The sequence below is a fragment of the Callithrix jacchus genome, chromosome 3 (genome assembly GCF_049354715.1).
Source record: "Callithrix jacchus isolate 240 chromosome 3, calJac240_pri, whole genome shotgun sequence".
Lineage (NCBI taxonomy): Eukaryota > Metazoa > Chordata > Mammalia > Primates > Cebidae > Callithrix > Callithrix jacchus.
Genome location: NC_133504.1, coordinates 42,802,867 through 42,828,791, shown reverse-complemented (window position 1 = coordinate 42,828,791; position 25,925 = coordinate 42,802,867). Strand labels below are relative to the sequence as shown.

Here is a 25,925-nt window from a genome sequence, read left to right as displayed (position 1 = left end):
TAATTTCTTAATTTTCAATTTCTGGAGATCTCGTAAAGCCATCAGAACTATTACTGCCTAAAACAGGCATGGCAAACAACATGTCTCATGAATTTCAAATAAAGGGGAATAACCAATGTTAAGCATTACCTTGTTGCATTTCTTCCTCATTTTTCCGAAGCTCTGGTACCTCTTTATAATTTCTCTTTTATGCACTAAATTGTGGGTGTACTCTAGAATGTATCTCATTGTGAAGCAGATGTAATTCTGGCTGATACCATATTAGAAATGATTAGAAAACATTGCTTTTAAACAATTCAAAAATTTGTATTTAGTAAAACCTAAATGCTCTTATAAAACAGACGATATTTTTTTGTCCTGTTTTCAGCTGATGCTCTAAAGCTGATTACAAAGCAATAACTGCCTCCTACATTTCAGAGTCAGGCGGATTAGCGACCTTCCTGCTGAATTTATTAAGAGGATAGTAGAGCCGGTCACAAAACTATCAAACCTGTCTCCCACCTTCAAGCTATCCAAAATAAGGTTAGACCTTTGGAAGATGTGTTGGAGAAAGAGAAAGCCATCAAGGTCAACAGTTAGAGGTAGAAGGGTTGTGTCAGCCCAGGAGGTAGTGGCTGTGTGTGTGAGTATATTTGTGCATGTGTGTGTGTGCGTGTGTGTGTATGTGTATGCTTGCACACATGGCCAGGGAGGTGGGCAGTACCACTTCAAGATAACTGCTCATAGAGATTTGGCATACTCTTAAAAAAGAGAGGGAATCTCATTTTCCTTTGCAGCTGGATGTTTGCTGAGCCACAGAAGCTTGTCAGCTTACCTCCATGCACTGGAGTGGAGCTCATAGAGATTTTCTGGGAGCTGCGTGGCTCTGGCAAAGGGGTGGCAGCTGCAGGGCCTGTACTCTCACTGGGAAGAATGGCAAGGATGTGAACTTTTCACAGGTAAGCTAGACATTGAGGAGTGAATCCAGGCTGGAGTAATTGTTATGGGACCTGCCTTTTAAGTCTAGCCTAAAGCTGCCTTCTTACATATTTTACGTTCGGCCTAAAGTTTCCCTGTACATAGTGAACTGTAACCTAACTAGATATGTAAATAGACCATAACCTACTTTTTTGCCAATCACTGAGGTTTTGCCAATCAAAGGTGGCCAACTGTTCAAACCATGTTCAAATAAGGCAAACATGGAGCTGAAACCAATTCAGCTGTTTCTCTACCTCCCTTCCATTTTTGTACATCACTTTCCTTTTTCTGTTTATAAATCTTCTTTTATCATCTGGCATCACTAGAGTCTCTCAGAATGTATTCTGGTTCTGGGGCTGTTTGATTTGCAAGTTGTTCTTTGCTCAATTAAACTCCAAATTTAGTTGGGTGCGGTGGCTCACCCCTCTAATCCCAGCACTTGGGCAGGCCAAGTTGGGCAGATCACTTGAGGTCAGGAGTTCCAGAACAGTCTGGCAAACATGGTGAAACCCCATCTCTACTACAAATAGAAAAATCAGCAGGGTTTGGTGGCTCATGCCTGTAGTCCTAGCTACCTGGGAGGCTGATGCATAAGAATCACTTGAACCTGGGAGGCAGAGGTTGCAGTGAGCCAAGACTGCACCACTGCACTCCAGCCTGGGCGACAGAGTGAAACTGTGTCACAAAACAAAATAAAACAAAACAAGACCCTCCAAATTTAATTTGTCTAAGGATTTTCTTTTAACATGCCTAAGAGGGAAAACTTCAGGCCCGAGTTCCAGAAGCCCCTTAAAAAAGTTTAAATCTCATCCACAACTGATGTTCACACCTATCCTGATGCGTCTGACTATCTCTAAAACAGATGCTTACCCCATGAGAACCTGGTTTGAGGGAGATTAGGAACAGGGTCCCTGGGAGAAAGTTACCCTCAGTGAACAAGGAGTTGGAAAGGATGGGGAAGACCAAGCCTGCGACCTGATGTCAGGACGGCACAGGGGATCTGAGAGAGAAGCGTGCCCTCCTGCCCACACCCATGTGTTCTGTGTAAGAGGATTGTATGTGAGGAAGATGCAAAATAATAATGCCACAAGAGCCCCCAACCCTGCTGCTGTGAGTGCCCTTGACTCTTCTGAACAAAAAGAACATTAAGAGTGAAGCTGCTGCCCTGAGATGTTAGCAGGAGAGAGGCAATAGTGGCCACCACAAGATGGAGACCAATGCCTGAGGCTGGCTGTGCAGAGAGGGCTGAGGCCTGGGGTTCCTTGTGGCCAAGAGCAGGTCAGCAAAGGACGTGGGACCTCAGTAATCCCACAGCAATGGCACTGAAACCCAGTAACCCCAGAACTGTGTGATGGAGAAAGCAGTTGGAGTGCAGGACTGGGCTGGTCAGACAATAGCTCAGCTGTGAACATGGTACCGTCACCACCGTGTCTGCTCTCTTGGGGACTCTCAGGCACCTTGGGCTAGGAGCTTGGAGGTAATTTCTGTCTAGTGGATGAGGACTACTTATTCAGCCCCCCTGGCCATACAGTGTCAAAGTACTCTTCTACGGTTCTCAAACTGTGTGGGACCTTCGGAACCCCTCAGTTACACTACCAACTCAAGTGTGACTCACCCACCTGCAAGGAGTGTATTTCTTTTTTTTTTTTTAATTGCATTTTAGGTTTTGGGGTACATGTGAAGAACATGCAAGATTGTTTTATAGGTACACACATGGCAGTGTAATTTGCTGCCTTCCTCCCCATCACCTATATCTGGGATTTCTCCCCATGCTATCTCTCCCCAACTCCCCACCCCCCGCTGTCCCTCCCCTATTTCCCCCTGACAGACCCCAGTGTGTGATGCTCCCCTGCCTGTGTCCATGTGTTCTCATTGTTCAGCACCCACCTATGAGTGAGGACATGTGGTGGTTGATTTTCTGTTCTTGTGTCAGATTGCTGGGAATGATGGTTTCCAGGTTAATCCATGTCCCTACAAAGGACACGAACTCATCATTTTTGATTGCTGCATAATATTCCATGGTGTATATGTGCCACATTTTCCCAGTCCAGTCTATCATCGATGGACATTTGGGTTGGTTCCAGGTCTTTGCTATTGTAAACAGTGCTGCAATGAACATTCGTGTGCATGTGTCCTTATAGTAGAATGATTTATAATCCTTTGGCTATATACCCAGTAATGGGATTGCTGGGTCAAATGGAATTTCTATTTCTAGATCCTTGAGGAATCGCCACACTGTCTTCCACAATGGTTGAACTAGTTTACACTTCCACCAACAGTGTCAAAGTGTTCCTATTTCTCCACATCCTCCCCAGTATCTGTTGTCTGAGTGTATTTCTTTAGAATGCCACTCTGATATTCATTAGAGAGCAGTATAGGATCTTGATAAAGAGGACAACTGAGGCAACTTTCAACATTTAGTGGGCTTTAAAAAAGTTTTGCCCAAACTATTATCTAAGACTAAAAACTTTAATGTTCATGAAAAAGGTAATATCAAATAAGTCTCTGGTTGAGTAAGAAAAGGAAAAGAAGTGTAGCCCCAAATGCTTTAGAGGTGCAAGTAGAGGTGTTGCTCAACTTGCTGCTTTTCTGGAGGACAGTGTCCCACAAGTGAGATTCCTTGTAGAAGCCTTGAAGTGGTGCAACAGCTGGCTTTATTGGAAGGAAGGGGTGCCAGTGCATATCAGACACCTCTCCCTGTCCATCAGATAGATTTCCTAGATGGCTGCAGGGTCAGTGTGCAGTCTGTGATAAATGCACTCACATATTGTAACCCAAAGAGAAACATGAAATGACTCCTTTGTCCAGCAGAATTTCAGAGGCCGAAAACTCCATGACCCTCTAACCTCCCAATCCCTTTCCTCTGTGCACTCTCTTTCCTCTTGCCTTGTTTTGTTGAGGGATTCTTTTGTTTTCTGATTCTGCTTCATTTGGCCAGCTCTCTGCGGGTCTTTGGCACCTGGGAAGGTCTGAATGTGGCCTTTGTGTTTGCTGAACTGTGCTGTGCCCAGCCAGGCAGAGATGATCACTAAGCTTTTCTACAGCTTCATAACTGCAAATTGCTCAGCCATTTGTTGTTTAATCCTCACAAACCCTTTGTGCTGGAGGCAGTGCGGCATTCTCATCGCCCTTCGTTTTCCACTTGAGGAGGTGGATGATATGTGACCTGTTCTAGGACACAGGTTAAGTTGAGAATCTGCCTGCTTGGGCCACAGGAGACTTGCAAGTGAACACAATAGCAGTGAAGCCCAACTGGGAAGAGTGAGTTAAACTGGGGTAGGCTGAAGTTTGCAGCCTTTTGAAGAAATTCTGATGCCCTAATTTGAAGGTGTGAAAGAGTTACTGAAGATCCGTAGGGGGGAATCATGCCACAAAAAGGGCTTGTAAACTCAGATTATTTCTGGGTGGTAGCACTTATAGAGATATAATTTTGAGGTTAGTGCCATATAGGTTCCTTGACTACTTCAAGTGATCTATCCAGGCAATAATTTGTCCATAAAAGTCTCAGTTTGGCAGCACACAGCCTGTACTCCTGACCTGCCTATTGCGAAGGTGTGTCCCTTCCCCTGGACCATGTCATTCCCCCCATCTTTTGAAGGTAACTTTGTTTTCTGCTTTACTAAGAAAATCTAATTCATCAGGCTTTTAGCTTCTTCATTTGCCTTTTCATCTTGTCTAAGCTGTCCTTTTATTAATCCTATCTCTCCTTCTGTTTTCAAGAAAAAGCAGATCTGTTCTTTTGTCTGGGGGCAATCTTACCTTCTTCCCCTTGGCTGCCTTTTATTTACTTTCTCAATGATCTCCTTCACTCTCCCCAGTCCCCTCTTCCTCTCTGGCATATAAAGTCTCCTCTGTTTACTCTAATCACTGCATGTATGCATTCACGATCCTCTTTTACCTTGATTTCAGGTGATCCTAATACTGTTTCCAGCTGCCTGAATATTTTCCTCTTGCAAATCTTTTGAACCGAAGACTCCACCTTTGTCTCCACTTCTTACCTCCCACCTTCAACTTCTTGTCTGCTCTGACATCACGTGCTGTGAATGCTGCGGATGCTACACTCACTCTTCTCTGTGTTTGGTCTCCAATGACCCGTGATTGGACATACACAGGTATTTTTTTCTTGCCTTCACATGTGCTTATTGTATGTAACATTTACCATTGTAGATTATCCCATGCTGTTGGAATCTTTTTCTTATTGAGTCCCATAAATGCAGCCTGTCCTTGTCTCTTTCCGTGTTGGACTGTCCCCTGTGTCCTTCATAAGCCCCTTCAAGCATATCCAGAGGCTCTTTCTTTTTTTTTTTTTTTTTCTATTCAAATCTTTTTATTATTATTATTTATTTATTTTGAGACAGAGTTTCGCTCTTGTTATCCAGGCTGGAGTGCAATGGCGTGATCTCGGCTTACCGCAACCTCCGCTTCCTGGGTTCAGGAAATTCTCCCGCCTCAGCCTCATGAGTAGAGGCTCTTTCTTTCTTATGTCCCTCAGATAACTCACTTAGGGCTTTCTCTAATGATCCACTATTATGACAACACGACACCCGATTCTCTACTTTTACCTTAAAATACTCTGCTGTGCTCCAACTCCTAATGTCAGACTTGTCACTGGACATTTCCAAATTGCTGACATGACAGCAGCTGAGGCAAAATGTATCTAAAATGGAATTCATTATCTGTCCTCTAAAGCCTGCTTCTTCCTCCGGAGTTCCCATTTCTGTTAATTATGTCACCAAGGGCTAATTCTCAGGGCCATCTTTGATCCCTTCTGTCCTTGTCTCCTGTGATCCAATTAAGTCCTGTCACTTCCTCCATCACAGTGTGCCTTGGATGTGTCCTTTGCCCCCACACTGCCATGGTCCTGGTGCACTGCGTCTGACTTGGCCTTCCTCATCTCTATCACTTGCTACCTGGTCTCTCTCTCCCCAGGCTTCCCTCTACAATCCACGCATCTCATTCTCTACAAGAATTTCCCTACATTTCCAGTTGTAGAGTGATAGTTATTTTGATCACATTCTTTCTGGCTCAGAAATTAGAAGTAGTTTCTCATTGCTTCTAAAATCAGCTTCAAACATAGCTGCCTTCGGACTCTCTGCCTCTGGGCCCTGACACACAGTTTTAGCCTGTTCTCCCGCTTCATGTCCCACAAAACTCTCCTCCACTCAAACTTAAAATCCCCGAAATGCTCCTTGTTCTTTTTCACATCTTTGTTTTGGTTTATGGCATTTCCTCCTCCTCTGATGCACTTTGTCTGTTCTCCATCCCCAATGCTTCAAAACTGCCTATTCTTCATGATCCATTTCAAATGCTACTTAACTCAAGGGGTCAATTCATATGAGAGAAGAAGGGAGGGAGGGAGAGAGGGAAGAAGATCCCTACAGTGTCCTGAACAGCAATTTCATTGGCACTCTTAGCCATCCATGTACCGTGTCTCTCTCCATTGCCCTTGTAGGCAGTGCTTCTCAACCTCAGCTGTACAATAGAATCACCTGGGGAGCTTCTAAAAATACCAAAGCTCAGGCTTCATCCCAGCCCAGTGAAATCAAAATCTCTGGGGCCATGACCCAGTTATTCATATTTTTAGGGCTCATTGAGTGACTCTTCTGTGCAGCCAAGGATTAATGTCTACTACTGTGTGAATTTTTGTAGATTATTTTTAGTGGTTATGCATTTTTTTCTTTTTCCATCTTTGATTCTTGTGGGATTCTTTGTGTTTTAGCCTCTGTGATGTCTAGTACTGTTTTTCTTTTTTTTTTTTTTGAGAAGGAGACTCACTCTGTCACCCAGGCTGGAGTGCAGTGATGTGATCTCAGCTCACTGCAACCTCCAACTCCCTGGTTCAAGCAATTTCTCTGCCTCTGCCTCCAAAATAGCTGGGATTACAGGCATATGGCACCACACCTGGCTAATTTTTTTTGTGTTTTTAGTAGAGACTGGGTTTCACCACGTTGGCCAGACTAGTCTAGAACTCCTGACATCAGGCAGTCCGCCTGCCTCTGTCTTCCAAAGTGTTGGGATTACAGGTGTGAGCCACCATGCCTGGCCAGCACTGTTTTTTATACTCAGTGGAACTTCAAAGAAAAAAAGTGTTAAGATTTAAAAATGGAAAACAAATAAAAAGAGTTGATTTTTAGGGAAGGAATGCCAACCGTCTCAGTGGCTATCCCACACTGGAAATGGTGAACTAAGAGTCTCTTGTATGTTAAATAACTGACTTCAAGTATTTTGTGTAATCCATTTGTATCCAAGCAGTTAATATGTCAGTTAAGTATTTATTAACATTTGTCCCAAGAGACCTTACTTGCCCATGTAATAATATTAGTTTGGTGCAAAAGTTTTTTTTGCCATTAAAAGTAATTGTATGCAGCAGTTAATATAATGCTGCATACAACTCAAATACCTAGGACGAGTACTCGTTCTACCTCTTGGGTTGTTCTCAAGATGAAACACATAAAACTGGGAGAAAGCAAAAACTTTAAAAAGCATAGTTAGATATTATTTTTAATGAAGGTTTTTTTTTTTCTAAGAAACAAACCTTAAAGAGCTTTTGTTCAATGCATTCTCATTTTCAGGAACACCACTGAATACCTTAAGTCAAAAGGAAGACTTGTGTCGTGATGCGAATGTCTGCTTCTCCTCCCTATGCTATATTTCTGATAAGAATTTGTGGATATGACAGAGTTTATTTTAGTCTAGGGGATGGAAATGAATTAAAATTCATTTCTACCTGAGGTGAGGCAGCCCCTTTCAGAAAAAACTAGGAAGCAAACAAGGAAGACTACTGAGAACATTCTCTTCTCAATTTAGAAAAGCACAGATTGCCTCTTAGAGAGAGATTTAATGGCCTGGACTTTGTAGCTGTATAGATTCATGTTCAAAATCTGGCTTGGTTTATCAGCTGTGTTGATCTTGGACAAAGTGCTTGGCCTCTCTGTGCTTTGGTGTCCTCAGCTGTGCATAGGTCTCAGTGTTGGGAGGATATATAGAATGTATATAGAATGTAGCTGACACTTAGTAGGACCTAGCAGAAGTTCTCTTTTCCTTAAGCACCAATGGCTATCAATGAGTCCTGTTTTTTTGTAACCTTAGCAGATTTCCTTTTAGTGTTTTTCAGGGTATGCATTTTACTGGTATGTTTGTAAACAGAAATATATAATTTTACTTTGGGTATGAGAGCTTTTCATTATTTTTTGAACCACATAATGATTTTCTTTCTTTCCTCTTCTTTAAATTCATTGAATTTGAAATTCCTTTGCAGTACCTTTGCCATGAATTCTACTCACTACATATAATTTAAATCAAGCAGGTATAACATAATTGCCCTCATAAGGAGACTGTAGGACTGTGTACTAACTTGGCTTCCAAGAAATCCTCGTTGCCATTTGAAAAAATTTCCAAACTGTTTTTCCCATTTGCAGAAGTTTCTGGAAATTTGGATTGAAGAGTCTACATACTTTGATGGGCTTCTATTTAATGCATTGCCTTGAACATAGATTTCTTGAATGAGTCACGATAGTCTCTTATAATCCTCATTCTAGTTACAAGTCCTATGCCATGAATCAAATCTTAGCAAAGAACAGTTTAGAACTCTTGAAAAAGGCCTGACATTTTGTTAAAACAACAGCCAACTGGATTTCTCTTGCCCTTCCTTATCACATTTCCTTTCTCTGTTCAACAACAGTACAATTTGTGTGGTGGTATTTTCAGTCTTACTTCTTTTTCCATACTGAAAGTAATTTTTAAGCACAAAACTGGGTACTTTGTTGCCCCCATACAGAAAGAGTTTATAAATTTAGCTGGAATGGAGCTGAAGAGCACATAAAGTTGATGTCCAGGCCTATTTACATTGAAGTAAAACTAGATTTATGGATTGAAATGGGAAGCCTAATTTTTATATGCCTCCTTCCTAAAAGCCAGCTATAATCTAGAGGGAAAACTATCTGAGCCAATCTAAGTGAACCCAACCCATTGCATCTTCTAAGACTGGTTTGTTTATTACTTAGGGGATAAAGGCAGAGACTAGCTCATGGGGATTAAGAATGACAGAGTGACCCTCCAACACTAAGCTGTAAATGTATTAGCATTTTTAGTGCCTTGTCCGGATAGCCTCAGTCTTTCAAAAAAATATTTTTTAAAGAATGATAGGATACATTTTTCTTCCACCCCAATATAAATTTTCTCAATTTCTATTCACTGTTCAATATTTCCTATTCCTGGGTAACTCATCAATTTTTTTATTATTGTTTCTTTCCTGGCTTCTTCTGTTTCAAAGCTATGTTTCTCCAGTGGGCTACCACATCTTTGGGTTTCCAGTACTTGGAATTTTGCTTCCCAGTTGTAGAGCTCAGAAGCCAATTCACATTCCATTGCTGTCACAAAGTCTTTTTCCGATTTTGAATACCCCATCTTGTCTGGATGTATCAAGGGGTAAGAAGTATGTATTACTTTGGCCTGAAAAATTCCTTTCTGAGTCCCACTCCATTAGAAAACAATAATATTTGAAAGAAATCAGCCAATCCCAGTTCCTAGGCCTGAACAGTTCAGACGGTTTCAGAGTCTTTTTGTGATTGTTTCTCTTCACATAGTGACTGAAACAATTCAGGCATAAAACACATCCTGATCATTAGTTGGTATTACAGATGGTAGGATAAGCAATTATGCTGAATTGAATTTTCTCCATCTTATCTATTTCAGGTAAAAGAGTCGGTGTAGAGCATGAACTCTTAGATGAGATTTTCCAACGTTCCAAGCTTTTCCAACCCAGATGAAGTTTCTATCTGAGCTCCTGGCAAATATTGATGTTTCCCCTGTAATCCTGATAGATTTCACCACAATTCTGATACATATTCCTTGGTTTAATTATGTGACATAGTTATAGAATTTTGGAAGTAAAAAGAAGCTTAAGAGTATCTAGTTAAATGCCCTCTTCCATAATCTACAGATGAGAGCATGGAGTTTGAATGGGATCTTAGAAAGATAACTGGGGTATTTTTTAGTTTAACTTTCCTTCTAAGGAAATAATCCTTATCTCAGTATTTTCTAAATTAGACCAGCCGCATATTTCTTACCTGGACATTTTCAGTTACCTTTGGACAGAGTATGTGAGCCAAAATTTAGTAAAATGATAGACAATGATATTGCTATTTAATTCAGACTTTAGCACAATGACTTATCCTAAGCCAAGGCAAAAGAAAACATTGGCAGTATTCAACTACCTTTGATCAGTGCTGTCTACATCACTTTCCTGATTTATTTCCTGGAAAGCCGTCATTTGGTGTAAATATGCCCTACATCTCACCACTGAAAATGGTACCCGCATTTTGTTTTGCTCCTTTTCTCTAAATAAATAAGTTTATACAAGTGTGCTACTTCAATAACAGTATATTTTGTAACACTTTTGTTGAGATATAAATCACATACCAAATGATTCACTTATTTAAAGTGTACAATTTAATGGTTTTTAGTATATTCACAGAGTTGTATAATCATTACCACAATCAATTTTAGAACATTTTAATTAGTTTTCAAAGAAACCCTGCATCCTTTAGCCATCACCATCCCTCAACACCCCCTCCTCCAACTGCTAGTCTACTTTCCGTTTTTATAGGTTTGCTTATTCTAGATATTTCATACAAAATAAATAATAAATTATATGGTCTTTTTTGAATGGCTTTTTTTCCCTACTCAGCATAATGCTTTCAGGGTTCATCCATGTTGTAGAATGTATCAGTACGTCATTCCTTTTTATGGCCACTTAATATTTCATTGTATAGATATACCACATTTTATTATCTATTTATCAGTTGATGAACATTTAAGCTATTTATACTTTCTGGCTACTATATATAATGCTGCTATGAACATTTGTTTATAAGTTTTTTTTTTTTTTTTTTGAGAGAGGGTCTTGCTCTGTTGCCCAGGCTGGAATACAGTGGTGCAATCATGGCTTACTACAGTCTCAGACCTCTTGGGCTCAAGCAATCCTTCCACATCAATAGGAGCTACATGTCATCCTCCCAAGTAGCTGGAACTATAGGTGCATGCCACCACACCGGGCTAATTTTTTATGTTATTTTGTAGAGATGGGGTCTTGCTATATTGCCCAGGCTTATGTAAGTTTTTCATTTATTTTGTTTTATTTCTTTTGAATAAATATCTAGAAGCAGAATTGCTGGGTCAAACGGTAACTCTGTGTTTAACTACCAGCCTGTTTTCCAAAATGACTGCACCATTTTATGTTCCCACCAGGAATATAAGAGGGTTTCAAGTTTTCCACATCCTTGCCAATACTTTTTATCATCTCTCTTTTTGATTATAGTCATTCTAGTGGATGCGAAGTGGTATCTCATGAGGTTTGAACTGCATTTCCCTGATTACTTATGATGTAAGTAATGGGTTTTCATGTTTTTTTTTGCCATTTGCATATCTTTTTCAATGAAATATATTCATATGATAATAGCTTTAGGAAGAAAAAATACATGTCATTGGTAATTCAGGTAAAAAGATTGTGAGCAAGGATTGTTAATAGGAGATTAACATTCGACTAGAGAAATCCAAGGAAAAGATTTAATTCTATGTGGTTGTTATAATTTTTGTGTATTGAACAAAAGACATTAGAGGAAACAGAAATTTGTGTGTAATCATATATGCATACATGTACATACCTCATATATATAAACACACGTACAATTATATATTGAAAACATATATATATATTCTTCACTGTCTGGGATTCACATTTGGAATCCATACATATATCTATATTTATATGCCTATCTACATACTATTTCTATATATTCCCTACCTTCCAAAAAGTGACCTGAGGCAATAAAAGGGAATTTAAATTCATTAATCTGTTCAGTAAGCACTAGCTGTATCCTAAAAATCATGCTCAGTTTATAGGATACAGTAAATGAATATGACAGGCTAAATAACATTTACGCAAGTAACTAAAAACATCTTATAGCTCACATTGTCACCTTAAGCTTTATATTCCACTACTTATGGACTACAGAATCCTGAAGTAGATGGAGACAGCTTGATTTGTTCAGTTTCATTCAGCCCGCAATAGATTCATCATCAAGTCTTTTGATTTTTGTTCTGAAATATGATTTCATTTTTATTACTATACCCCTAGATTAGGCATTTGTTACTTTGTGCTTGTAGTATTGCTTTGGTTGGCTTCAGAACTCTAGTCTTTGTACTTCATTTTATTCCAAAGACACAGCAAGACTAATATTATAAAACAAGACCAAGCTTAGCTTTTATTATCTCATCCTTTTTGCTCAAAAATATTAATGACTGCCTTTTTTTATTTCATAGTCTAAATGTTTTGCCAGGTTTAAAATTCTTCATTACCTTGCCTCTCCTTGCTTTCATTAGTCTGTTCATTAATTCATTCAACATATATTTTTTGGGTACCTACTTTGTACCAAGCACTATGCAGGGCTGAGACTATTTCATTGAACAAGGTCCCTGTCCTCACGGAGCTCACCTTCTAGTGGGAAGCCTGGAAGGTCAGTCGAGGGATAGATAAGGATGAGAGAAGGAAGCTGAGATCATGGTAGGAGTGAGCTTAGAGGATGGGTGTATGACTTTCCTTGGAAATTGACGATGAGAGACTACTTAGTGGAAGTGGTGGATATGAATCCCAGCAAGTGAAGAGAAGAATAACATTATTCCTCTGTATAGTAGAGGACTGGAGGTAAGAATGAGCCTACTTACTTGCTAATGAGAGTGAGAAGTTAAGACAGTACAAGAAGCAGAGGAGAATGGGGAGTCAGTAGGCAAGGTCCCTGAGAAGAAGTGGGTGGCGTAGAAGGAGGAAGAAGGGATGAAAGGACGGGGTGCTAATTTCATTGGGTTGCTGATGCGAAGTGAAGGCAGGTGCTCTGTTTTTGGATGGCTCTTACTTTATCTGTGAAGCAGAAGTTGAGAGCCTCAGCTTCATGTGGGAGGTGGAGGTTAGAAGAAGAAGGCCTAAGGAGAATGAGGATGTAGAGAGAGTAGCTGCTGTGTTATGAGAGGAACAGCCCTATAGGGTACTAGAAACTGACAACAGTGGTCCACACTGTGCTAGTGAGGAGCACAGGTTCTTGGATAAGACAAACCTGGGCTCGGTCCTTGTGAGGCCCTTCTCTGACACCATGTGTGTTAATGTGGGCAAGGATGTAATATATCTCTGATCGTCAGTTTCTTCCTAGAATGGAGATGATATGAATACACTGGGTTGTTCATGGGGTGGTTGTGAGCTTAAATAACACATGTAAAGCATTTAGTACAGTGTCTGGTAGATAGAAAGCACTTAATAGATATTTCCTATTATTATCACTATTGTTGTCATTTTTATTTCTATTATATTAATTTACGAGTTCTGTCCCTAGCAGTGCTAAGCAGCATTGATGTGGCATGGAGAAGGTAGAGAGTTGCTTGTACACAGAGCTGGGCTTTTCCAGGCAGAGGTGATGGAAGGCCAGGTGGGCAAATGAGTTGATGATATTGCAGGGAGAGTAGTCAGATGACAGAGTCCAAGCTGGCTATATAACATGACAGTTGGGGCTGATAGATAGGTATCTCAGGAGTAATTCAGTGAGAGACCAGGGCAGGAGATTGTGAGAAGACATCAGGAGGTTTGAATGGAAAGTTTCAGAGATAAAGATAGTTATTTTACATCCATATGACTAGCTACTCAACATGATCAGACTTGATAAACTGTCTAGTAAAATCTCTCATTACCTTTGAACTCCTGAGTTGCAGTCATGTGAAGGAACCGAGAGGCTAGGATGGAGTTTTGAGATTCCCACAGTGTGGGAGCATTGGCAGGTTGAGATGAAGACAGTAAGTTTGGTTCTATCAAGTTAAATGAAAGTGAGGAGTGACTGGAACATATGCAGATAAAGATGAGGGGGATTTTCGAAAAAGAGTAGGGTTTCCCCAGAAAGTTGGAGGAGGAATAATCTGGAAGAAGTATTGGGGAATAACAAAGATAGCTCACCCCATCTCCCAACCTTGACCTTGCAGGCTGTGGAAGAATATGGGGCCTCCACTTGGGAGAGGGAGGAGGTCCTCAAGGACTCGCAGGATTCTCCTGAGGCAGGGAGGTCAAGGACAGAGAGCAGCTGTGGTGCTCAGGTGAAGATTGAGGGTATTACAGAAGCTGAGTTAACAAAAAAGCAGCAGCACACAGCAGTGGGAGGAAAAAGGGCAGGCAGGTGCTTTCTTCTTTGGGGGTTTCTGTATGCAAATTAGTGGTGATTCATGAGGTGAAAAACTCTGTGGAGGCAGGGGTTTGCATTGTTAATCGTCATCTTTCTGTTCAACAGAAACAATATTTGTACTGTAAGAAATAAGAAGATCTTATAAAATCTTCTTAAAAGATAAGAAGTATTTGTCCTTAAATACTAGATTATTAAAGTTGCATTTGGTTTGATGTTTTTTCATTTTTAAAAATTATTTTTGCTAATAATCAATGGAGTTTTAGCTATAATCTGCCAGAGGAGAGAAATTGATGTCAACTGTTCTAGAAATGTTTATGATGATTTTGTTTCACATCTAAGCATTCCATGTATTTACATAATTCACAAAAAAGAATTTAATACATTTTATTGGTTATTACACGGCCTCGCTATCAGATGAGAAAACTAAAAAGAGTGAGTTAACAAACTTACTTGCTCACTTTTACTTTTGAATAAAATGTTTTTCTTTTCTATATGCCTTATTCTCATGAAATAAATAATTTTTACTTTTTCTGCTTATAAATATGATACATGGCCAGTGTAGAACATTTTTAAAACACCTAAAAGGGAGAAGATGAAAGAAGAAAGTGGACTTTTTTCCAGCTCCCACCACCCAAAGGGGAAAAATATTGCTAACCCCTTTTAAAGAATGACCTATAAAAAATGGTGGTGCGTAACTCAAAAGAAATTATGGAATAAGGTTAATGATACATGGTTTAAGGTTTCTCTGTGATTGAATATTATTATTTTGTTTTTGCCCTTAAAACTTTGTCTTTGTATCATGTAAGTGCAGTGAAAGTGTGTGTGCTTCTCGGTGGAAATGAGTTCACCAGGAGGCCTCCGTGGACTTTCTGCTAGTCCAGCTGTGGGAGGGCATCTGTTTCAGTGCGGGACAGCCTAATAGTCAGGAAGGTCTTTTTTATATGGTTTGTGCTCGTTAGAAAACATTTACTTGTGGTCAAATTTGTGGTTAACAAAACAAAACAAAGCAACCTGATAAATAGCACTAGCTCAACATCCAGAATCTCCTAGTATAAGGACTGTATTTGAGGAACCAATCTGGGACATTTCAGAATCAGAAGAATACTATTCAATATCTTATTGCCTCCGGGCACTGAACATTAGCAGAATTGAACATATTGGTTTCGTTTCATTGAAAAATGACTTGAATGTTTTCAAAGGATGTCTTTGAAGAAGACATCCAAACAAGAAGTCCAGTGACTGCTAGTGCAATTGGGACTGGGACATGGGAACCCTGTCCAATTCATGAGAGCCTCTTAGTGGCTGCTAGGAGACAGCTCTGGGAAATATGTTCCTGAATAGCATTTGTTCGACTGGGGATGTGCTATCTTATTTTGAACTGTGATCCTTTGGGACACTTCCATCTCCTATATAAATTAATGACAAAGTTATTTGTCTATGGAACAGAAACAAGGTGATCAGAGGAGACTATAAAATAGTTCTGTGGTCAGTTATTCCAAAGCTAGGCTACAGGTCAGTGAAGTAGTAGATGACATGATTTGAGGACATGGGGAGGATGAAGATGAATTTACCTGTAATTATGTATTCCATGGGCCTGTACAAACACCCCCATCCCCCTTTAGAGATGTAGAAATCGCCTGCTAAGATTCACCTACTTTCCTGGAGACACAGAACTGTATGGGGGAAGGAGCTTGGGTTTTCATGTCAGGCAAATATCCTAGTGCCGGTCCTATCAACGACTCAATCTTAGAGGTAGAAAAGGAGTCACTAGTACTCTGTTTTCCTTGAAAAATTAAACGATTAAAAATATATGGCTGTTGCCACGTGTTTGGCCCTGTGCAATGCTGCAGCAGTCTCCTTATTGAAGCTTTTGTCCACATTCCTAGCTGCAAAGGCAGTGTTATAAGCTCCGTGTGGGCAAGGTCATGTTTATTGGGTCTACAGATGTATCTCCAGGGCCTAGCATAGTGTGTGCTGAATAAATATTTGTTGATAAAGACAGAGAAGGTGGGAATAGTCAGAGTCATAGAGGTAGAAAGTAGAAGAGTGGTTACCAGGGACTGGAGGAGGGGGTAATGGGGAGTTGTTGATTAACAAATACAGAACTTCAGTTTGGGATGATGAAAAATTCTGGAGATGGAGAGGGGTGACAGTTGCACAACAAAGTGAATGTGATGAACTTAAAGACACTGAACTGCACACACAGAAATGGTTAAAATGATACATTTTATGTCATGTGTATTTTAAACCCCCCACCCCGAGAAAAGATGGACGTATCTCTGTAGAAATAACATTCCCTGCCTCAGTAAGATTTCATTATTTTCTTAGTCGCAGCTCATGTAAACCAAAACATTTTGTTATCAACAACTATAGCTCATGTTTTTTATAAGATTTTGTATTTTTACATTAGTGGGCTCATTTTAGCCATACTTTCTTCTGAGAGGCAGGCAGGGTGGGTATTAACTGTCTCTAAAGCATGGGGCTTGTTTACATAGCAAGTTAACAGCATTATTTGACATAGAAATGGGATATTTTCCTAGGGCTTTTGGAGAATGTACATAATTTTACACAATAAGCAGGAATAGGTAACATGCAAGTTCTTGGCTGAGAAGTGCTGTGATGTTCTGGTGTAAAGATTTCAATTTGGTGGTAAAGAGAACACTTGCCTGCTCAGTGTTGATCTAAAGTTGACTGGGTAGAGCATCTTTTATGATGTTTTGCTCAAGGGAAATGAGATTGGTTCTGATCTCTGTCGGCTTGAGGATGCTTCTTCTCTTTTCTATGACCTCTGTTCCTTCTCTCCATAGTCCTTCATGGCATTGCTTATTTCTTGTGTCCCCCTGAGGCAGCAGACAATGTTTAAGTTCTATTTAAGGGGCATTACTTTTCTGCTTCCCTATTTATGTTAGAGATGATTATGGCTCAAAGAATCTCCATGTTTCCTCACATTTCCTAGCCTTCTGTAGCTAGGCAGGGCTATGTGATAACTGGCCAATGGGCAGAGCAGAAGCAATGCTGTCACTTTCAGACTCAAGCAGTTAAGGATCCATGTGAAGCCTTCCAGCTCCCTCTTCCACTGCTCTAGTGAATTGGAAAGTGTTGAGATGTGAAGCATCTGTCAGTGTTGGTCCCTGACTCACCATATGGAGCAGATCTCCATCCCCTCTCAGCCTTCTCCCACCCTGCAGGCATGAGTGAGAAACATACCCTTGGTATCTTAAAATTATGATATCTCAGGGTCAATTTTTTAATTCTTATCTTGACTCACCCCGTATTAGGCAGACTCACCCCCATTGTCCTTAAAAGCAGGAGTTATGTGCATGCGCTTCTAAAAATCTTTGTATCCTGGGTACTTAACATAGTGTTTTGCATGTGGTAGATGCTGAGCGCGTGCTTATTGAATGAATAAATACATGAAAAGATAACTGAATGAATGCATAATTGGCCATGCTAAGTATTCAAATTGAACACAACATGAGCTGTTATCTACTTCTGGGTGTCAATAGCCCCTAGAGTTCTTAGAGTCTCCTTTGCCTACAATCTCCCTTCTTAGACTTGTTGTCATCTGTGAAGGTGCAGAGTGCTGACTGATTCATGGCATGCCGGGAAAGAAAAGCATAGAAAACACTTGACATTCTATTTTGCTACTACCCCTGCTCAGCCTATCCTCTGAGCCTCAGCTCTCTTCAATTTTATAATTCTGTCCCTGAACTGGGATTGAGACAAATCTTTTGCTTCTATTTGACATTTTCTTATGCTTTAAAAAATGGGGAACAAATAATTATAATTTTGGCAGCTGGCCTCTTATCCTGTGCCATGCACCGTAATAAATGCTTTACTTGAATTATTTAATTTTCATGACACTCAGTGAGATAACTACTATTAGAATCCTAGTTTAGAGGGGAGTAAACTGAGACACCTGAGCTGGACTTGCCCTAGGTCTCATAGCAATGGGGAGCAGAGTAGCAGAGCTGGAATCCCTGTCATGGGCTCTCTGGGATCAGGGCTGATGTTCCTAACCATTAAACTGTTCTCCAACACTGTATCCCTGTTTGCAACTTTTCCAGAGCTTCCCTGCTGCAGACCTCAATCTTTGGACTCCACACCTCCAACAACCTGGCCCCCAGGCACTTCACTGCCACATGGCTCACAGCCCCACATCCTCTGGCTTCTTTACTAAAGTGATTCTTCCACACAGTTCTTGCTGGAATCTGTGCTAACTGCCCAGCCACCTGCTCTGTCCCCAAGATTCCTCAGGCTGGGCAGTCCCCCTACTTGCTGCTCTGTGAAGTCTTTCCCTCCCCTGGTTGGATTCCCTCACATGTCTCAATTATTTCCAGGCATTAGCCATTGAGAGGATCATGCTTCGAGGCAGATTTTCTGGCCTCCTCTTCACCTGTGTGCACTGAGCTCTTAGGTCTCCCTTGTTCATCTGATGGACAGCCATAAGATCACCTTGCTTGGCTGGTGTCTAAAGTGATACCGTTGTCATTGCTAGAGGATGTCATGTGGTAGTCTTTGAATATTCTTAAGACTTGGACACCTCCTCGACAGACATGCATATAATGGTTGCTGAGGATACCTCCTGCTGCTTCTAAGATGTTAGAGTCAAGAGAAACCCAAGGTGAAGCTTTTATTATTTTCTGAACACTCTATGTCAATTTATTCTTTTTAAATATCGAGGCATAATTTGCATACAGTAAGTGCACATGTGTTTAGGCACGGTTTTCAGTCAGACCTACTTTAGGAAGATGAGTTTTTAGAAGTGAATTCTCTAAAAATCTCCCTGAATCCATGGATCCTATGGTAAATCTTCAAGATCTCAAAAGAAAATCCTATTTCCCTTCTGACTTTATATAACACTTACTAAATGACTTTTCTGTTTTTTTTTTTAAGTAATATATGCTCATTGTAGAAAATGCAGAGAAGTTCTGGAGAGCTCTTTGTCTAAGTCTGGTGGGTTCTTTCTGAAATTTTAAGTTGAGTCCCCACATAAATCTCTGTTCCTCATTTAAATCAGCTGACACAAAACTGACTTTAAATTCAGACCATTATATCTTAGATTCAAGGCAGCAACTGAGGCCCCTGTTTGGGTTGAATTATGCATTGTAAGCTGTTCAGAAGAAGGTCAAAAGTGCAAGCCCTAGGAGACAGGGAGGCCCCCAAAGGAGGCTGATTGTGCTGCCCCAGGTAGCTCTCACCCTGAGCAGAACCATCTCCAGAAACAACATGTGTGGGTGACAGCAATCAGCAGCACTCAGATTTGGAATTCCAGGCAGCCACAAACATATCAACTGAAATGTAAAGTGGCACTGCTAACAGTACATCTATAATTACATCTCATTTTATTAGTTGCAAAGAGTAATTGTATCCAGAAAATTCCCAATGCAAACATATGCTACAGAGATAATGTATTTATTGCTCTGAGAAAACAATGTGGTAGAGAAGTTTCAATAATGCTAAGTGATTTTCTAGCACTCATCACTGATCAAGGGCCATTTGGGCTGTAGAAAAGCAGGGGAAGGGGAGCTGCCAGAAGTCAGGATGTCTGAATTCTCTCTGGACTCTCAAATCTTTTAATCTCTCAACTCTTTGCCCTTAAGTGTCTTGAGGGTGGGGCATGGCTTTGGAAAGCACCAGGCAAGCAGTTATATTCTCAGGACTGGATGCTCAGGCAGCTGGTTTTGGTAGAGCTGAGGTTTAGGCCATTCCTGATGCGTGCACCACTGGCAAAGTGATAATCATAACATGCCCTTTCAGCCTGTGCAGCTCTGAAGGGATGTTAAATGCCATGCCTTTCTTCATCTGAGCTATATGAGTACAGATCTAATGATTAATATAATTGTTTTAAGCACTGGCTTTTGGGAGCTGAAAGATGTTAGAGATCAAACTCTGTATCTATGAATGTTAGAATTGTATTAGGATTGAGCTGAAGTAGTCTTATTACTAAGGTAGATATGAAATCGAAAGTAGAGAGCACAGTACTTTACCTGAAGATGCTAAAAAGATGTTATTTTTAATAATGAGATTATTCAGAAACTCAAAATACTCATATGCCTAGAAGAAAAATCATAATCCACTTTCAAATAGTTTTCAAATACAATGGCAGTTTTCACTATCATAGTTTCTGTTTTTATTTATTTATTTAGTCATATTAGAGATCCTTCTAAAGGTAGATTATACCTTTTTAAGGCTCTTGTTAAGAAATGATTGCCTATTCTTAGAGCCAATGATGCAATAATTTGAGATAGTTTAAGTTACCTTTTTGAATACATTTGACAACAATTTCAAAGACATTGCAAATAAATTACCTGTTGTGTGCATCAGTTGATCAGTGCAATATGTTTAACTTCCACTGGAGTCTTTCTGAAGAGTTGCAATAGGATGAGTGATGCAAGGTATTTGAACTGGGACAAAGGCATTCAGGGAATTAATATGTTTGTTTTCACGGTGTTTTGGAGATGCTAAAGATCTCTGCTTCTTTCCCTTATTAGGTTCAGTCATTTGACAGTGAAAGAGAGTATGGAGGAAAGGGAAAGGAAGGAGAAGGCCAGAGGGCACAAGCAAGGTCCTCTTCACCATGGGAGCTGGATATGGGCATTTGATGCCTGCCATATGCCTGTTCTTTGTATTTTGGAAAGGGGCTCGTGGAGGGGTCTGGAGATTCTCATGGGCCTAACAGGAATACCTTCAGCCAATTCAGATGTTTCTAGATACACAAGGAGGGATGTAGGGGTGAGCCTCTTTAAGAATTCTAGCAGCTTAATGGGAAAGAAAAATGCTTGACTATTTTGCCCATTGGGATGGGAAGCTAGTCCTAACACCATTGCCTTTCAGCCACTGGTAAAGGTTGAATTTCTGTGTTGTGACCTGGAAGCCAGGAGCCACCTGGTGAGGGGTGACAGCAGGTGGGAGGTTCCCAGGGACCATTCTTTGAGCCCAGACTTGAGAGAGAGAGATATCTATGTGTTGGAATTTCTGCAGAGTAATTTTAATATGCCTTCTATGTATGTAGGTGTATCATAGGTGTATATATACGTACTGTATTATAGGTGTACATATAGATGTATGTAATGAACATGGGCTAGGGAATGACTGCAATGTGTGAGTCACCATGTGGGAAGGCAGCCCTTGTTTAGTGTGAAATGGCCACAAGGACTCATCCTCTTCTCCCGCTAATGCTGATTTCGTCCCCATGTCCCTTTTTCTTCCCAACATAGATAGATCATCATACTTGGAACTGTTTCCCTCCAACCTCACTCCTCATTTTCCATTTTACCTCTCTGCTGGCTCAGAGTGGAGTTAGTGATGGCAGAATTCTGGAAAGAGGCAGAAGTAGGGATAGCAGATTTCTAAATGTACAGTGATGTGGCTAATAGCACATGTATAATAATGTTTTATTAGTTGCAAAGGGCAACTGCATCCAGAGTGGCCTTGTTCCTAGCCAGACTGAAATGCTGCCTCTGTGTGATGTTTTCACAAATGGGTGACTAAAGGACTTTGGGGACATGCTTATCTTATTCTTGCCTTATTATTCTTTTTTAAAAATTTTTTTCCATTTCAATAGGTTTTAGGAGAACAGGTGGCGTTTGGTTACATGAGCAAGTTCCTTAGTGGTGATTTCTGAGATTTTGCTGTATGCATCACCTGAGCGGTGTACACTGTATCCATTGTGTAGTCTTTTATCCCTCACCCCCTCACACCCTTTCCCCGAGTCCCCAAAGTCCACTGTATCATCCTTATGCCTTTGCATCCTCATAGCTTAGCTCCCGCTTCTAAGTGAGAACACACAATGTTAGTTTTTCCATTCCTGAGTTACTTCACTTAGAATAATGGTCTCTAGTTTCATCCAGGTCCCTGTGAATGCCATTCTTTTATTTCTTTTCATGGCTGAGTAGTATTCCATCACACACACACACACACCCACCCCCAAACCCCCCACACCCCTGCACCACATTTTGTTTATCCACTCATTGATTTTGGCTGGTTCCATATTTTTGCAATTGCTAATTGTGCTGCTGTAAACATGTGTGTGCACGTATCTTTTTCATATAATGACTTCCTTTCATCTGGGTAGATACCAAGGAGTAGGATTGCTGGATCAAATGGTAGATCTACTTTTAGTTCTTTTTTTTTTTTTATGAGACAGAGTCTTGCTCTTTCACCTAGCCTGGAGCGCAGTGGCCCGATCTTGGCTCACTGCAATCTCCACTTCCTGGGTTCAAGCAATTCTCCTGCCTCAGCCTCCTGAGTAGCTAGGATTACAGGCACATGCCACTGTGCCCAGCTAATTTTTTGGTGATTTTTAGTAGAGATGGGGTTTCACCATCCTGGCCAGGCTGGTCTTCAACTCCTAACCTTGTGATCCACCGCCTCAGCCTCCTAAAGTGCTGGGATTACAGGCATGAGCCACCATGCCCAGCCCTACTTTTAGTTCTTTAAGGAATCTCCACACTGTTTTCCACAGTGGTTGTACTAGTTTACATTTTCACCAACAGTGTAAAAGTGTTCCCATTTCACCACATCCACTCCAACATCTCTTATTTTTTGATTTTTTTTGATTATGATCATTCTTGCAGGAATGATGTGGTATCTCATTGTGGTTTTGATTTGCATTTCCCTGATAATTAGTAATGTTGAGCATTTTTCATATGTTTGTTCCCTATTTGTGTATCTTCTTTTGAGAATTGTCTATTAATGTCCTTAGTCCACTTTTTGATGGGATTGTTTGTTTTGTTGTTGTTGTTGTGTTTGAATTCCTTGTAGATTCTAGATATTAGTCTTTGTCAGATGTATAGATTGTGAATATTTTCTTCTAATCTGTGGGTTGTCTGTTTATTGCTGATTATTTCTTTTGTTGTGCAGAAGCTTTTTAGTTTAACAATCCCATCTATTTATCTTTGTTTTTTGTTGTATTTGCTTTTGGGTTCTTGGTCATGAAGTCTTTGCCTAAGCCAATGTCTAGAAGGGTTTTTCCAATGTTATCTTCTAGAATTTTTATAGTTTCAGGTCTTAGATTTAAGTCTTTGATCCATCTTGAGTTGATTTTTGTGTAGGGTGAGAGATGAGGATCCAGTTTTATTCTTCTACATGTGGCTTGCCAATTATCCCAGCACCAATTGTTGAATAGGGTGTCCTTTCTCCATTTTATGTTTTTGTTTGCTATATCGAAGATCTGTTGACTGTTAAGTATTTGGCTTTATTTATGGATTTTCTATTCTGTTCCATTTGTCTATATGCCGGTTTCTATATCGGTACTATGCTGCTTTGGTGACTATATAGTATAGTGTGAAGTCCGGTAATGTAATGTTTCCAGCTTTGTTCTTTTTGCTTAGTCTTACTTTGGCTATGTGGGCTGTTTTCTATTTCCATATTAATTTTTGGAATTTTTTTCTAGTTTTGTGAAAAATAGTGGGGGTATTTTGATGGAGATTGCATTGAATTCATAGATTGCTTTTGGCAGTATGGTCATTTTCACAATATTGTTTCTACCCATCCATGAGCATGGATTGTGTTTCCATTTGTTTGTGCCATCTATGATTTCTTTCAGCAGTATTTTGTAGTTTTCCTTGTAGAGATCTTTCACTTTCTTGGTTAAGTATATTTCTAAGTATTTATTTATTTATTTTTGCAGCTATTATAAAATGGGTTGGGTTCCTGATTTGATTCTCAGCTTGGTCACTGTTGGTGTATAGCACGGCTTTGATTTGTGTATGTTAATTTTTTATTGCAAAACTTTGCTGAATTTATTTACCAGTTTGAAGAGCTTTTTGAATGAGTCTTTAGGGTTTTCTAGGTATATGATCATGTCATCAGCAGAGACAGTTTGATTTCCTCATTACCAGTTTGGATGCCTTTTATTCCTTTCTCTTGTCTGATTGCTCTGGTTAGGACTTCTGATACTATGTTGAAAAGAAGTAGTAAAAGTGCGCATTCCTGACTTGTTTCAGTTCTCAGGGGAATGCTTTCAACTTTTCCCCATTCAGTATGATATTGATTGTGGGTTTATCGTAGATGGCTTTTACTACCTTAAAGTACATCCCTTCTATGCCTGAGGGTTTTTAGTCATAAAGGGACGCTGGATTTTGCCAAATGCTTTTTCTGTATCTATTGAAATGAACATGCAATTATTGTTTTTAATTTTGTTCATATAGTGTATTACATTTATTGACTTGTGGATGTTAAACCATCCCTGCATCCCTGGGATAAAATCCACTTTATCATGGTGGATTACTTTTTGGATATGCTGTTAGATTTGGTTAGCTGTTAGATTTTGTTGAGGTTTTTTGCCTCTGTGTTTATCAGGGATATTGGTCTGTAGTTTTCTTTTTTTTGTTATGTCTTGTTCTGATTTTGGTATTAGGGTGATACTAGCTTCATAGAATGATTTAGGGAGGATTTCCTCTATTTCTATCTTTTGGAATAGTGTCTATAGGATTGGTGCCAATTCTTCTTGAATGTCTGATAGAATTCCGCTGTGAATCCATCTGGTCCTGGACCTTTTTTTGTTGGTAACTTTAAAATTTTCATTTCAACCTCACTGTTTGTTATTGGTTTGTTCAGAGTTTCTATTTCTTCCTGGTTTAATCTAAAAGGTTGTATATTTTCTGGAATGTATTCATCTCCTCTAAGTTTTCTAGTTTATGCAGATAAAGGTGTTCATGGTAGCCAGTGGCCTTGAATGATCTTTTTTTTGTGGTATTGGTTTTAATAACTCTGGTTTCATTTCTAATTGAGGTTATTTGGATCTTCTCTTTTCTTATTTAATCTTGCTAATCATCTATCAATTTTATTTATCTTTTCAAATAACCAGCTTTTTGTTTCATTTATCTTTTGTATTTTTGTTTGTTTTAGCTTAATTATTTCTGCTCTGATCTTCATTATTTCTTTTACTCTTCTGGGTTTGGGTTTGGTTTGTTCTTGTTTCTCTAGTTCCTTTGAGGTATGACCTTAGATTGTCTATTTGTCCTTTTTCAGACTTTTTGATGAAGGCATTTGATCCTATGAACTTTCCTCTTAGTACCGCTTTTGCTGGATGCCAGAGGTTTTGATAGGTTGTGCCACTAATATCTTTCAGTTCAAGTAATTTTTTAATTTCCATTTTGATTTCATTGTTGACACAATGATCATTCAGGAGCAGGTTATGTAATTTCCATGTATTTGCATGATTTTGAGGGTTCCTTTTGGAGTTGATTTTTAATTTTATTCCACTGTGGTCTGAGAGAGTAGTTGGTATAGTTTTGATTTTCTTAATTTTTTTGAGACTTGTTTTGTGGCCTATTGCATGGTTTATCTTGGAGAATGCACTAATGAATAGAATGTGTGTTCTGCAGTTGTTGGGTAGAAAGTTCTGTAAATATCTGTTAAGTCCATTTGTTCTAGGGTATAGTTGAAGTCCATTGTTTCTTTGTTGATTTTATGTTTTGATGACCTGTCTAGTGCTGTCAGTGGAGTATTGGAGTCCTGCTATTGTTGTGTCACTGTGTATCTCATTTCTTAGGTTTAATAGTAATTGTTTTATACATTTAGAAGCTCCAGTGTTAGGCACACATATATTTAGGATTGTGGTATTTTTCTGTTGGACTGGTCATTTATCATTATATAATGTCCTTCTTTGAATTTTTTAACTGCTGTTGCTTTAAAGTTTGTTTTGACTGAAATAAGAATCCCTGATTGATTGCTTTTGATGTCCATTTGCATGGGATATCTTTTTCCACCCCTTTACCTTAAGCTTATTTGAGTCTTCATGTG

At 39.7% G+C, this 25,925-nt stretch overlaps 1 long non-coding RNA gene across 2 annotated transcripts in view; it reads left to right on the top strand.

Annotated features, from left to right (window-relative positions):
• The first annotated feature begins 4,710 nt into the window (after positions 1-4,710).
• The window catches only part of LOC103791801 (uncharacterized), a 350,454-nt gene continuing 329,239 nt past the window's right edge, over positions 4,711-25,925 (top strand). Inside the window, exon 1 of one of the 2 annotated variants that reach the window (XR_013532851.1) lies at positions 4,711-5,069. This is a non-coding gene — a long non-coding RNA (uncharacterized LOC103791801). The remainder of the gene's footprint in view (positions 5,070-25,925) is intronic. The other variant, XR_013532852.1, reaches the window with a different exon arrangement.